This window comes from Chiloscyllium plagiosum, unplaced genomic scaffold (assembly GCF_037043375.1).
Source record: "Chiloscyllium plagiosum isolate Xiang-an unplaced genomic scaffold, Cpla_swu_hap1 HiC_scaffold_39, whole genome shotgun sequence".
NCBI lineage: Eukaryota > Metazoa > Chordata > Chondrichthyes > Orectolobiformes > Hemiscylliidae > Chiloscyllium > Chiloscyllium plagiosum.
The window spans coordinates 31,851,110-31,865,542 of NW_028270177.1; the positions used below are offsets into that span (position 1 = coordinate 31,851,110).

General features: G+C 43.5%; 1 protein-coding gene across 2 annotated transcripts in view; it reads right to left on the reverse strand.

Annotated features, from left to right (window-relative positions):
* sema4ba (sema domain, immunoglobulin domain (Ig), transmembrane domain (TM) and short cytoplasmic domain, (semaphorin) 4Ba) overlaps window positions 1-14,433 on the reverse strand; it is a 469,915-nt gene that overhangs the window by 306,474 nt on the left and 149,008 nt on the right. The window contains exon 1 of one of the 2 annotated variants that reach the window (XM_087981181.1): window positions 550-566. The exons of the other annotated variant lie outside the window; for it this stretch is intronic. The gene's annotated coding sequence lies outside the window, so the exon portion shown is untranslated. Of the gene's footprint in view, window positions 1-549; window positions 567-14,433 lie in introns of those variants that run through there. 2 annotated transcript variants of the gene reach the window in all.

Below are 14,433 nucleotides of genomic sequence, written 5' to 3' on the forward strand. Positions count from 1 at the left end.
CCAAAATGCCAAATGCAAAACTACGAATGGAACTTTTTATATTAGAAATGTTGCGTACTTCATAGAATCCCTACAGCTTCAGAGCTGGCCATTTGACCCATCAAGTGACCCTCTGAACAGCATCCTACCCAATCCCTGTAGTTCGCATGGCTAAACCTGCATATCCCTGGATGCTATTGGGCAATTTGGAATGACCAATTCACCTAGCCTGCATATCTTTGGACTGTGGAAGGAAACCGGAGCACCCGGAGGAAACCCATGCAGACACGGGGAGAATGTGTAAACTCTATACAGTCAACTCAGGGTGGAAATGAACCCGGGTCCCTGACGCTGTGAGGCAGCAGTGCTAACCACGGAGCCTATTGTAGTGTCCTACATGACATTTATGACTACACTTCAGAAGTACTTTATTGGCTGAAATGTCCTGAGTTTGCAAAAGGACACTATATAAATGCAAATCCTTCTTTCTTTATCTAAAACAGATTTTAAAAAACTGAGCAAATTTGACATTCCTAATAGTTCAAAGATGCAAGCAGTGATAGTTCTTACCAGAAAATCAACTTGCGTCCGCTGCGAGATTGTTTAAGGCCTTAATGACAGAATATCAACCAGCAGTATTCAAGAAAACTCCTTCTATAAATTCCTACTCACTACGTCAGCCGGCTGCCTGCTTGAATTACCTCTTTGACCTTGCTTCCCAGTGGTATAATATTCCACAGCTCCTTAGCAACAGCTATCAATGACCACTCCCATGAAGTTCAACTTTGAATAAATCTGTTTACATAAAAGGAACTTCCTTTTTAATTCACACGCTCCTGTAATTAGTCAGTTTAGCCATAACAGAACTTCTGCTGACAAAATAATGTGAGAATGTACCCATACCTCAGAGTTACTCTCCAAGAATGGGTCAAAACTCTATTGTAACATGCTGAAGATAAACACAGTGGCTACCTTGCTCACGATCTACAGATCTTCAAATCCTCTCAGGTCAGATGTAAAACAAGCCAAGAATAGCACACATGTGAACTAAATACTTCTCTACTGTTTTTCTAATGACATGTTCAGGAAGTTTCAATGTGGCCTTTTTTGCATGAATTTTATTTGACGCATTCCTCAGATGGCATGGAAACCACCATACAGGTGGTCCCACACTGTGAACCTGGAGAGTGTGGTCAAGTGTCATCCGCTTATAAATTGGTTAGAAATGTTACAATCAAACACAATTTTGTTTTTTTATTCATTTGTGGGACATGGGTGTCACTGGGTGGGCCATCATTTATTGTCTATCCACATAGTCATGCCTTGAGAAGGTGGTGCTGAGCTGTCTTCTTAGGGAGAGAACTCCAGAATTTTGACCCCGTGACAGTGACAGAACAGTGATATATTTCCAAGTCAGGATGGTGAGTGGCTTGGAGGGGAACGTGTTCCCATATTGTTACTACCCTTGTCCTAGATGGACGTGGTTGTGAGTTTGGAAGGTGCCGTTTAAGGATCTTTGGTGAATTTCTTGTAGATAATACACACTGCTGGAACGGAGTGTCGGTGGTGGAGGGACTGGATGCTTGTGACTGTATAAAACTTTTCTTAATTATTATTGGGACATGGGCCAGCATTTATTTCCCAGCCATCGTTGCCCTTGAGAAGGTGACTGTTTATGAAACATTGCAGTCCATGTGAAACATGTACTTTCCCCAATGCTATTAGGGAGGGAGTTCCAACATTTTGATCTATATCCAAGTCAGGATGGCGAGTTTCTCTTTCTCTGCCCTTCTTGTTCCTCCCTCTGCTACTCTGCTTGACATCGGCTAGGGTCTCTGTCACAGGCTCTGGGTATCGGTTATAGGCTCCCACCACCGCCACTCACATGATGGCCATGTCCAAGTTGGAGCCATAGGCCATTTTCGTACCACTGAAGCCCCAACCCATGCTCAACCGAGCAATACCACCATATATGGTCACAGTGGTTCTGCACTCGTTCAGGTGGGTCTAGCCTCAGACCTGGAGCCTCGGCTCAGCCTGTGAATCCGGGCCAGGGGGATTCAGCCTGGGATCTGCTCCTCACTCTCTGGGAGACGCCAGGCTGCCATGGAGCCACCTTCGCCTCATCCTTTTGTTGTTCCCACTGCTGCCAGACGCCTCCTCCTTCATCGTTCATTTGGCAATGGCTGCCACTGCTCTCTGGGCCCATGTAGCCATCTTAGTCCACTATCTTGGATTCCACAATACCAACATAACTATTGCTGCCTCAGATCCCTAAGAATCGCCATTTGGGACTCCGATCCCATAATCCAAGTCTCAGGTTTGAAAGGTGCTGTCTCAGGAACTTTGTTGATTTGCTGCAGTGAAGGAAGTGGATGTTGAAGTTAGTGGATGGCGTACCAATTAATCAGGCCGTTTTGTCCTGGATGGTGCTGAGCTTCTCAACCTTTGTGGGAACTGCACCCATCCAAAAAATTGGAGAATGTTCTACTACACTCCAGACTTGTCGCTTGTAGATGGTAGACGGTTTTCAGGAGAGGAGGTGAGTTACCTGCAGCAGAATTCCTAGCCTCTGACCCACTCTTGTAGGCACAATATTTATATATCTAGTTGTGATCAATGTTAACCTCTAGACTGTTGCTAGTGGGGATTCAGCCATGGTAATTACAATTTGTATCATGCAATGATGGTAAGATTTTCTCCTACTGGATATGATCATTTCCTGGCAATGGTGTGTGGAATAAATGCTGCTTACCACTTGTCAACCCAAGCTTGGATGTTGTCCAGATCTTGGTGCATTTAGATATGGACTGCTTCAGTATCTGGAAGTCATGAATGATGCTGAGCATTGTGCAATCATCAGCAAACATCTCCACTTCTGATCTTATGATGGCAGGAAGGTCATTGATGAAGCAGCTGAAGATGGTTGGGCCTAGGTTACTACCCTGAGGAACTCCTGTGGAGATGTCCTGGAGCGGACATGACTGACCTGGTGGTAAAATTATCGATGAGTTTCAGGACCAGTTAGACTGAAGTGGTGACATTCCAGAGATAGAGATTGTAGGGATCTGAATATTCTGCCTCTGCTTTGGTTATATCAGTGTACAAACAGTTGAATTTGAGTAGAAAGCTGTACAGGACATTGGTTAGACCACTTTTGGAATATTGCGTGCTATTCTGTCTCCCTCCTATAGGAAGGATGTTATGAAACTTGAAAGGGTTCAGAAAAGATTTACAAGGATGTTACCAGGGTTGGAGGATTTGAGCTACAGGGAGAAGCTGAACAGGCTGGGGCTGTTATTCCTGGAATGTTGGAGACTGAGGGGTGACCTTCCAAAACTACAGAACATAAGCTTAAGGTGAGAAGGGAAAGATTTTAAAAGGACCTAAGGAGCAACTTTTTCACACAGAGGGTGGTGCGTGTATGGAATGAGCTATCAGTGGAAGTGGTGGAGGCTGGTACAATTACAATATTTAAAAGGCCTAGGAAAGGTTTCGCGGGATATGAGTCAAATGGTAGTAAATGGGATGAGATTGGGTTGGGATATCTGGTCGACATGGACGGGTTGGACCAAAGGGTCTGTTTCCATGCTGCATAGCTCTATGACTCTATAAGTAGACCATTCGGCCACCACTCAATAAGGTCATGACTAATTTGTTTGTGTTTCAGATTCCACATTCCCATATGTTCTCGATAACTTTTGATTCCTCTGCCTAATAAGACTTTATCTATCTCTGCCTTAATCAATGATCAATGCCTCCATTCCTTCTGAGGGAGAGATCCAAACACTAACATCTGTATTTCGCCAACTTTCTTTTAATTATGCATGTGGTCAACAATGTGACAATGACCAGATAATCTGTTTTGCCCTTAACTGAGGGACAGTTGTTGAAAGCTGCGGATTATTCTGTACTGTTCTTCAAAGTAGTGCCATGTGATCTATTTGAAAAGGCAGGTGGAGTCTCAGTTTAGTACTGCATCCGAATGACAGCACCTTTAACAGTGCAGCCCTCCCTCGGTGCTGCACTGGACTGGCAGCCTCACTCCTTATGTGCTCAAGATCTGTAGTGAGGTTTGAATCCAGGATAAGACAGGGATGATGCCCTGGGCGTGGATGGGTTGCAATGGAAAGTCATGGGAGTGATCCAGAGCAATTTCAAGAGCTGCTAAATTGTATGGAAGAGGTTTGTATGTGTCTTAATAGGTGGCAATTTGCATGAGGTACTTCTGATAAACCATAGAACAAGGAACAGTACGGCACCGTACAAGTCCTTTGGCCCTCAATGTTGTGCCGACCTTTTATCCTACTCTAAAATCAAACTCACCTACATACATTTTACTATCATCCATGTGCCTATCCAAGAGTCGCTTAAATGTCCCTAATGCCACTGCTGGCAGTGCATTCCACACACCCACCACTCTCTGTGTAAAGAACCAACCTCTGACATCTCCCTGAAACCTTCCTCCAATCACCAATCATGGGTCAAACGACAAGATCTCAGAAGAGGTTCCCTGAAAAGACAAATAAGACAGAGCCTTCACCGGCACACACAATCTCAGCAAGGCCCAAAGCCCTTCCCAGAAAAGTCTTCGGAAGTCAAGACGGGTGAAATTCAGCCGCTAATTTATGCACAGTAAGCTCTGCCGAATTGATGTGCCAGGGATCTAACTAATCCATTTTGTTTTGAGTCATGCTGCCCGAGCAACAAATATTGTCCAGGGCACCAAGAGAACTGTCTGGCTTTTTCTTTTAGCCAAAATAGTGCTTGGAAATTTTTCCCACCTGGTCAGAGCGACAGCACTTTCCACAGGGAATAATCAACCTGGATTAGACACAGACATGGTGCAGGCAGGAAGGTGGAACAGAGGCCCAGGTGAGATCATCCATGATTGTATGAAATGGTGGAGCAGGCCCGAGGGGCTGAATGTCCTCCTCCTGCTCCTAGCTTTTCTGTTCTACACCGATGGAATCAGGAACTCAACCCCAGAAATATCCATGGTGGGGGTGATTCCCACTGCGCCACAACAAGCGGGTTCAGGGAGGGGATTGCAGAGACTGAAGACCAGCTGGACACTGCCCCCCGAAACGAGAGGGAAGAGGGAAATGTATAGAGGACGGAGTCAGAGGAATGGAGAGACAGTGAGGAGGGAGTGAGCACCATGGTTAAAGTAGGGGGAAAGCACAAGGCAAAATATGGAACACATCTGCCTGATGCTCCACATAGATGCAAAAGATCATGAAGTTGACAGAGAAAAACTTTCTGCTCATGTGGGACCCAGAGAAGACCAAGGTCCATCTGTTTGGGGGTGACGACAGAGAGCAGCTCTTCGTGCTAAGGGTAGACATGGTGGCTCAATGGTTAGTACTGCTGCCTCAAAGTGCAAGGAACAGGGGGCGACTGTCTATGTGGACTTTGCATGTTCTCCCTGTGTCTGTGTGGGTTTCCAAAGATGTGCAGGTTAGATGGATTGGCCATGGGAAATGTGAGATTTTGGGGATAGGATGGGATGTTCTTTGGAGGGTTGGTGTGGACTCAATGGGCTGAACAGCCTCTGTTTTCACTGCGGGATTCTAAGGTGAGAATGCTTTCCCTAAAAAGATATGGTTGATAAAGGTCAGTTGAAACTGTCAAACCTGAGATCAATTGACTTTTATTCAGCTTATAACAGGCCAAGGAACTAAGGCGGTAGCTGGAGATAAGCTACAGATCAGGTGTTTTCTAATTGAAGGAAAGACCAAGCTCTAGGGGACGAATGGCCTCAGCCTATCCTGGCGTTCATCACAAATTATTTTTAAACTTATTTGGGAGAGATGCCTTTGAGGAAAACAAATATGAGCAGAGGAGAAACAAAAGTCAAACTCTCTCAGTTCAAACTAAGTTTACAAGGAGACACGCAGTTGGCATCATTCCTGGGATCAGTTATAGATTAAACAAGGAGATTGGCTGAAAGAAATCACTGTTTTAAAAAGCATAGTTATCAGAATTTGTCACTTGCAATCCTTACAGCAGGGTAAACCTTCAATGCTAATTTGTAAACATGTGAATCCTTACAGCAGGGTAAACCTTCAATGCTAATTTGTAAACATGTGAATAGACCATAATTTTCATAATAACTATCTGGAGTGTAATCTGTCACATGTGCCTCTATTTCGATGCACCTGGATTTGATCCATTTGACGGCAGTAATTTAGGGTTTTTCAACCTGAAATCTGTGCTGGTAATGCCCCTTTAAATGCTACTGTGTGGGGCAATTGTAACTTTGGCATTGTGTAAGTGCAATTAATTTCAGTCAGTTCTTGAGGAGGTAGTATCAGTGTCAGCCATTTACGAGTTGTCACTTTAAAGAAACTATCTAACTACTCTCTGCTAAAGCATCTGTGACCTAGTTACACAATATAGTGCTATATTTTAACCCGTACTGAACACAGCTAAGCTTGCACATCCTGACTGGATGAACCATTTGTAAATATGTTTGCATTTAATTTTGATTCAAAGTTTTCTCAGAGCAGTAAACTGTAACGTGAACAAATATTATGCAATACAAATTAAAGTCAGATTTTTTGCTGTTTAACTGAGGAAAGGGCAGGACTAAAAGAACAATATTGCATTCACTAAATTAGCCAATTTGCGTCAAAGTGCATTTACTGATAAAGTTTTACAAGAACTGTACAGCACTGAAACACAATACAGACACGTTAGCTTTCTGTGTTCTCAGAATTCCTTAATCTAGAGATACAGATCTAATGTGTAGCTTTGCAACTAGTTTGTCAGCAACACAACACAGGGAGTCTCACAACATTTGTATACATCTCTGAGCTAAAGCAAAATTGCGTGAGTTGGACAAAAAGGATCAGATTCGAATTAGTAAATGGAAAACTTTACGCTAATAACAGGTTTTCGCAATTGTTGAATGCAGTATAGACCTTCCTGTATGCAAATAGACTTCTGGAATTTTCCATATTAATGACAGGAGTGACGACATTTCAAAAGTACTTCACTGACTGTAAAGGGTATCTGAGGTTCTGAGAAGTCAGAGCAGGAAGTAAGCCATCATGTCAGCTCCACCACTGAATAAAATCATGGCTGATCCAACGGTGCCTTAACCACTCCCACACCCCACCTTCCCCTTTATCCTTGACTCCCTTGCAGATCAAATAACTTAGACTTGAACATAAGTAATGACTTAGCCTCCACGGCTTGCTGTGGGAGATCATTGCCAAGTTGGATACTTCTCTGAGAGAGCAAACAAAACCTGCCCATCTCCATCTTACATTGGTGACCCTTTAAAATGAAAGTGTGGCTCCCCAGTTTAAGATTCTCCCTCGAGCGAAAACATCCTCCCAGTATCCTGTCAAGTCCCTTCTAAGTATTGATAGGGTCACTCCTTATTCATCTAAATTATAATGAGTATTGGCCCAACCGGCTCAAATTTTTTGAATATATATTTCTTAACCAACCTCTTCAGGGATGTTATCACACACCTCTGAAGCAAAGTTAAAAATCACACACCACCAGGTTTTAGTCCAACAGGTTTAATTGGAAGCACTAGCTTTTGGAGCGCTGCTCCAAACACCTGATGAAGGAGCAGCGCTCCAAAAGCTAGTGCTTCCAATTAAACCTGTTGGACTATAACCTGGTGTTGTGTGATTTTTAACTGTGTACACCCCACATCAACAGCGGCATCTCCAAATCATGACCTCTGAAGCAAATGATATTCATTCCTGGGCCTCCTGGCTCAAAACGTAGGGACACTACCAACGTATCACAAGCAGACCCAGCACGCTTTTCACTGAAGGGAAACCTCTCCATGAGCAATGCCTATCATTAGGCCATGAATATAATAAACTTTGCTTATGATTCGAGTCAATTTGACAAGGAGGATGAACTGGAAGGCCTCCAGTCTCTAGATTAACACAGTCAAGGGTTAGCACAGTTCTCTCTCTACTGAGAGATGGTCTCCTCAATTGGATACAGTATTGGCTTAACGACAGGAAACAGAGTCTGGTGGCAGAGGGTTGCTTTTCAGACTGGAGGCCTGTCACCAACAGTGTTCCACGGGGATCAGTTCTGGGTCCTCTTCTGTTTGTCATTTATGTAAATGACTTGGATGAGAATATAGAAGGCATGGTCAGTAAGTTTGCAGATGACACCAAAACTGGTGGCATAATGGACAGTGAAGAAGGTTTTCGAAGATTACAGAGGGATCTTGATCAAATGGTCAATGGACTGAAAAATGGCAGATGGAGTTCAATCTGGATAAATGTGAGGTATTGCATTTTGGTACAACAAACAAGGGTTTGGCTTATACAATTAATGGTAGGGCCTTGGGTAGTGTTGTCAAACTGAAGGACCTAGGGACGCAGGAACATAATTCTTTGAAGTTTGCATCACGTAAAGACAGGGGTTAGCTAAAAAGGCATTTTGGCATGCCTGCCTTCACTGCTCAGCCCTTTGAGTATAGGAATTTAGAATGGGTTGTAGAGGACATTGGTGAGGCCCCTTCTGCAATACTGTAACCAGTTCTGGTCGCCCTGTTATAGGAAGGACATGATTAAGCTGGAGAGGTTTCAGAAGAGATTTACCAGGATGATTAGATTAGATTAGATTACATTACATTACATTACAGTGTGGAAACAGGCCCTTCAGCCCAACAAGTCCACACCGCCCCGCCGAAGCGCAACCCACCCATACCCCTACATTAACCCCTTACCTAACACTACGGGCAATTTAGCATGGCCAATTCACCTGACCTGCACATCTTTGGACTGTGGGAGGAAACCGGAGCAAACCCACGCAGACACGGGGAGAATGTGCAAACTCCACACAGTCAGTCGCCTGAGGCAGGAATTGAACCCGGGTCTCTGGCGCTGTGAGGCAGCAGTGCTAACCACTGTGCCACCGTGCCGCCCTATGTTGCCAGGTGTGGAAGATTTGAGTTATAAAGAAAGGCTGAACTGGCTGGGATTTGTTTCACTGGAGTATAGGAGGTTGACAGGTGACCTTAAAGAAGTTTCTAAAATAATGAGGGGTACAGATAGAGTTAATGGCACTTGTCCTTACTCGAGGATAGGGGATTTCAAGACCAATGGACAAATTTTTAAGGTGAGGGGAGAAAGACTTTAAAAAATACATGCGGGGCAAATGTTTTACACAGAGGGTGCTTCACGTCTGGAATGAACTTCCTGAGGAAGTGGTGGATATGGGTAATGTTTATAAGAAATGTGATAAGTACATGAATAGGAGAGGGTTGGAGGGTTATGAGCCAGGAGCAGGCAGATGGGGCTAGTTTAGTTTGGTTTGGGATTCCATCAAGCATGGACTGGTTGTATTGAAGGGTCTATTTCCATGCTGTACAACTCTATGACACTATCTCTTTTAAATTACTGAAATATGTATACATTAACAACCATGTTAAGGGCCTTAAACCAGTTATGGAATCAAGGACTCTGCTCTGTCATCGTGATGCATCTAGTTGTCAACAAGGCACTGAGGCATTCCAATTTCTATCTGGAAGATTCTAAGTGTTCACAATCTCAGACTGCAGAGCTTTGAAGTGGCAAACGAAATTTAATTTAGATGAATCTGAGGTGTTGCATTTTGGTAAGGCAATTTAAGGCAGGACTTATACTGAAATGGTATGGTCTTGGGGAGTGTTACTGAACAAAGAGACCTTGGGATACATGTTCATTGTTCCTTGAAAGTGGAGTCACAAGTAGACAGGGTAGTTACGAAGGTGTTTAGTACGCTTGCCTTTATTGGTAAGTGCATTGAGTACAGGAGTTGGGAGGTCATGTTGCAGATGTACAGGACATCGATGAGGCCACTTTTGGAATACTGCATTTAGTTCAGGTCTCCCTGCTATAGGAAAGATGTTGTTAAATTTGAAAAGGTTCAGAAAGTTTTACAAGGACGTTTCTGGGATTGGAAGGTTTGAGCTATAAGGACAAGCTGATTAGGTTGGGGCTATTTTCTCTGTAACATTGGAGGCTGAGAGGTGACCTTATAGAGGTTCATAAAATCATAAAGGGCAGGCATAGGGTGAATAGACGGGATCTTTTTCCCAGGGTAGGTGAGTCCAAAATTAGAGGGCATAGATTTAGGTGGAGAGGGGAAAAATACAAAGGGGACCTGAGGGGCAATGTTATCACGCAGGTGGTGGTGTGTGTATGGAATGAGCTGTTAGACAAAGTTGTGGAGGCTGGTACAATTACAGGCATCTGGATGGGTGCATGAATAGGAAGGCTTTAGATGGATATGGACCAAACGCCAGTAAATGGGACTAGATTTATTTAGGATATCTGGTCGGCATGGATGAGTTGGACCGAAGGGTCTGTTTCTGTGCTGTTCAACTCTATGACTCAAAAACTCTTTACATTTTCCATCTGAGCATCCAATATCTACATCTGCCAAGGTTTGTGCAGATGTGGCTTGGGATTATGCATAACCTTTGTGGAGATCAAAGGAATCTTCTGCGTCATGTCTTTCACACAATGTCCCTGGATTCTTCTGAACCCTGTTCAACTTTCCAAATTTCATCAGGGTTGACATTACTCTGCTGAAGGTTAAGCACAGGATTCCATTGAAACTAGTGCAATCTGTAAAAGTGCCGTGGGACATCATGGGCTCCTGATGGATGGAACTGTAAAGCTTTGAGGGTGCTACTTCAATGGAAATCATTTTGTTTTGATGTGAATAATTAAACAGCTTCACAGATGACAGCATGTAGTGACAGTGCTTTGCAATATTGTTATCTATAATCATTGACAATAATCCATCTTCTCTGACAAAACTAAAATAAAACTGGTGCCTCAAATAACAAAGTCCGTCACGATTTGATGCTTCAGATCAGAGAGGCAGTCGCTAACACCATGTGATTCACGGTGTAACATCATTGGTTGAAGTTATCAGCAGCCAAGGGACATATCTCAGTAGAAGATTCTAGCCAAATGCTGTCCACTGGGTATGAGAGAGGAGGATCATGGAAAGACTGGGAAATAAATAAAATATCATGTTGTTCAGTGCCATAACCAACCAAGGAAACAAGCAAAAACTAGCCAACAGCTTCAAAAAATATTGACAGCACCGAACACGGCTAATGGTACATGCAATTAAATGTCACAGGGTCATACAGCAAGGAAGGAGACTCTTAGGTCCAACTTGTCCATGCCAACCAAGTTTCAATGTCAACCAGGTTTTCCAAACTATGGCCTTGGTCAGAAAGAAAAAAGGAAGCATAGGAAGATGGGAACTGATGAAGCCCTTGAAGTATATAACGAAAGCAGGAAAGAACTTCAATAAGGAATTAGAAGGGTGAAAAGGGGTCATGAAACGTCATTAGTGAACAGGATTAAGGAGAATCCCAAACATTTTTATACATATATAAAAGCAAGAGGGTAGCCAGAGAAAGGACTGGCCCACTCAAAGACAAAGGAGGGAATCTATGTGTGAAATCAGAAGAGATAGGTGAGGTCCTAACTGAACACTTTGTGTTGTTATTCACCAAAGAGAAGGAGTTGATGGTGGACGATCTCACGGAAGGGGGTGTCAAGTTTTCAGTCAAGCTTCTTTTAAAAAGAAAGTGGTGTTGTGCATCTTAAAATGTAATAAGGTAGATACGTCCCTGGGTCTTGGTGAGATCTAGCCCAGAATATTGAGTGAGGCAAGAGAACAAATTGCTGGAGCACTGGCAGAGATCTTTGTATCATTTTTTGGCCACAGTGAGATCTCCAGAGGACTGGAGAAATGTCAATATTGTCCCATTGTTTAGGAAAGATAGCAGGGATAATCCTGGAAATTACAGACCTGTGAGTCTCACGTCAGTGGTAGGGAAGTCATGGTCAAGATGGACTGCACGGGTTTGTGCGGGGAAGGTCCTGCCTCACTAACTTGATCGAGATTTTTGAGGAGTTGACGAAGGTGATTGATGAGGGAAAAGTGATTGGTGTTGTCTACATGGACTTCAGTAAAACCTTTCATAAGGTCCCTCATGACATACTGGCACAAAAGGTGAAGTCACACGGTATAAGGTGTGAGCTGACAAGATGGATAGGTGCATCATCCTCGTCATAGGAGACAGAGGATAGCGGTTGAAGGTAGCTTTTTGGATTGGAAGGTTGTAACCAGTGGTGTTCCACAGGGATCAGCCCTGGGAGCTCTGCTGTTTGTGATCTAGATAAATGATTTGGAAGAAATCATAGCTGGTTTAATTAGTAAGTTTGCAGATGATACAAAGATGGGTGGAATTGCAGATAGTGAAGAGGATTGTCAGAGGATGCAGCAGGATATAGATCGTTGGAGGCATGGGCAGAAAAATGGCAGGTGGAGTTTAATTCAGACAAATATGAGGTGACGTAATTTGAAAGGTCAAGTACAGGCAGAAATTATATAGTGAATAGTAGAACTCTTCGAAGTATTGATATACAGAGGGATGTGGGTGTGCAGGTCCACAGATCGCTAAAGGTGACAGCGCAGGTAGATAAGGTAGTAAAAAACTGGAGATGTGTTGCTGGAAAAGCGCAGCAGGTCAGGCAGCATTAGGGAACACTCCACACTTCAGGCTCACTGCCTTTATTCCTGATGAAGGGCTTTTGCCCGAAACGTCGATTTCGAAGCTCCTTGGATGCTGCCTGAATTGCTGTGCTCTTCCAGCACCACTAATCCAGAATCTTAATCCAGAGACCTGGCAATGAGCTGGGGACCCAAGTTCAAATCCAATCGCAGCTGTTGGTGGAATTTGAATTCAATAAATATCTGGAATTAAGAGTCAAATGAGGACCATGAATTTGATTGTCGGAAAAATCCATCTGGTTCACTAATGCCCTTTAGGGAAGGAAACTGCTGCCTGTCAGTTGGCCGCTTGCTGCTATCCCTGGGGAAAGAAACTTCCCCTTGCTCCTGAGCAGCCTTCCAGAGAATTTCCAGAGAGACCTTGCTATAGTGTAGCACTGCCTTTTGCCAGCTCTCTCACATCTACAGGGGTGGATGGAGACCATGAGCAAATGTTGAGTGGTGTTTCTGGGTGACAAGAGAGTGAAGTTCTGTCTGAAAGCCTGTGGAATATTTTGGAGCCTGGAAGGTCAAACCTCCTGCCCCAAGATCTTGATGTTTTACCTGCACTTGCAATGAGCCAAAGAGACTGTAATCGTGCAAGAAACCCTGACGCCGGTCTCCACACGTGTCCCCTTGTGGGACAGTCTTGACCAAGCGGGCAAAGATATATAGTGAGAGGAGGTCGGTTCAAAACTGAGATGGGGAGAAACTACTTCTCTCAGAGGATTGTGAATCTGTGAAACTCACTGTCCCAGAGTGCAGTGCAGGCAGAATACAGATTCAAGAAGGAAATGCATATATTTCTAATGAAAAGCGAGACAAGGGCTATGGGGAACAGGCAGGAAAGTGGAGTTGAGACCAAAATAAGGTCAGCCATGATTGTGTTAAATGGTGTTTGGGGTTGAGGGGCTCCTGATTCCTCTGTTCCTATGTGCCACACTTAATCTCAGAAACATACTTCCACCACGTACCTCTGTCTCAGCGTCATTTATACCCAGACAACGTGTAGAGCTAACCACTTTCCCTGTACTTATCAACCTATTGCAGTTCTCTGGAATATATGCACTGCCTTTAATAAGATTTACTGAGGTGACTAATCTGTCCATTGCTTTAAGGTCATCCTTAATTAAATAGCCCAGCTGCACTTAAACTGACACAAACCTTCCTGCAATGGCTAAAAATGAATCTAACTCAATATAAAAATGAATCAAAACAAAATTAGGACTTTCGGATGAAATATTTTTTATTAGTGCCTCATATATCCTCTGACCTTTCTGATATTGCTTAAAACATGCTATTAAAAAGAGGAGTAAGAATCCCTCACTTTGCATACTTTCTTCCTTTATAGATTCTGAGCTCTGCCCTTTGATAAGCAGATTAGACAAAGTGTTGAGGTCTCAACCTCTGTAAAGTGGTAAACCAGAAGTTCAATGGAAAGGCAGCCAATATCATCAAAGACCCCTTCCCACTCCAGTATAAATCTCTTCTAATCTCTTCTGTCAGGCAGAAGATACAAAAGCTTAAATACATGTACTAACAGGTTTGAGAACAGCTTCTTCCCTGTTGTTATTAGACTGTTGAATGGACCTCTTGAATTTCAAATCTATTGCTGAACTTGCTTTTTGTGCACCTTCTCTGCAGCTGTATTCCTCACTCTGTGATCTTTGCGTGGTACGATCTGTCTGTTATGCACGGAAAAGAGAACTTTTCACCGCATTTAGGTATATAATAATTCAAATCAAATCAAGTTCACAAGACAGTTTCAGATAAGGAAGACTTTTTACTCTATATCACATCTCTGTTTGGACGATACTCCCTGAGACATCCACCACTGTAGACATTCACACCCACCGCCACCAATACACAGCACCAACAGTGTGTACCATTTACAAAATGCACTGT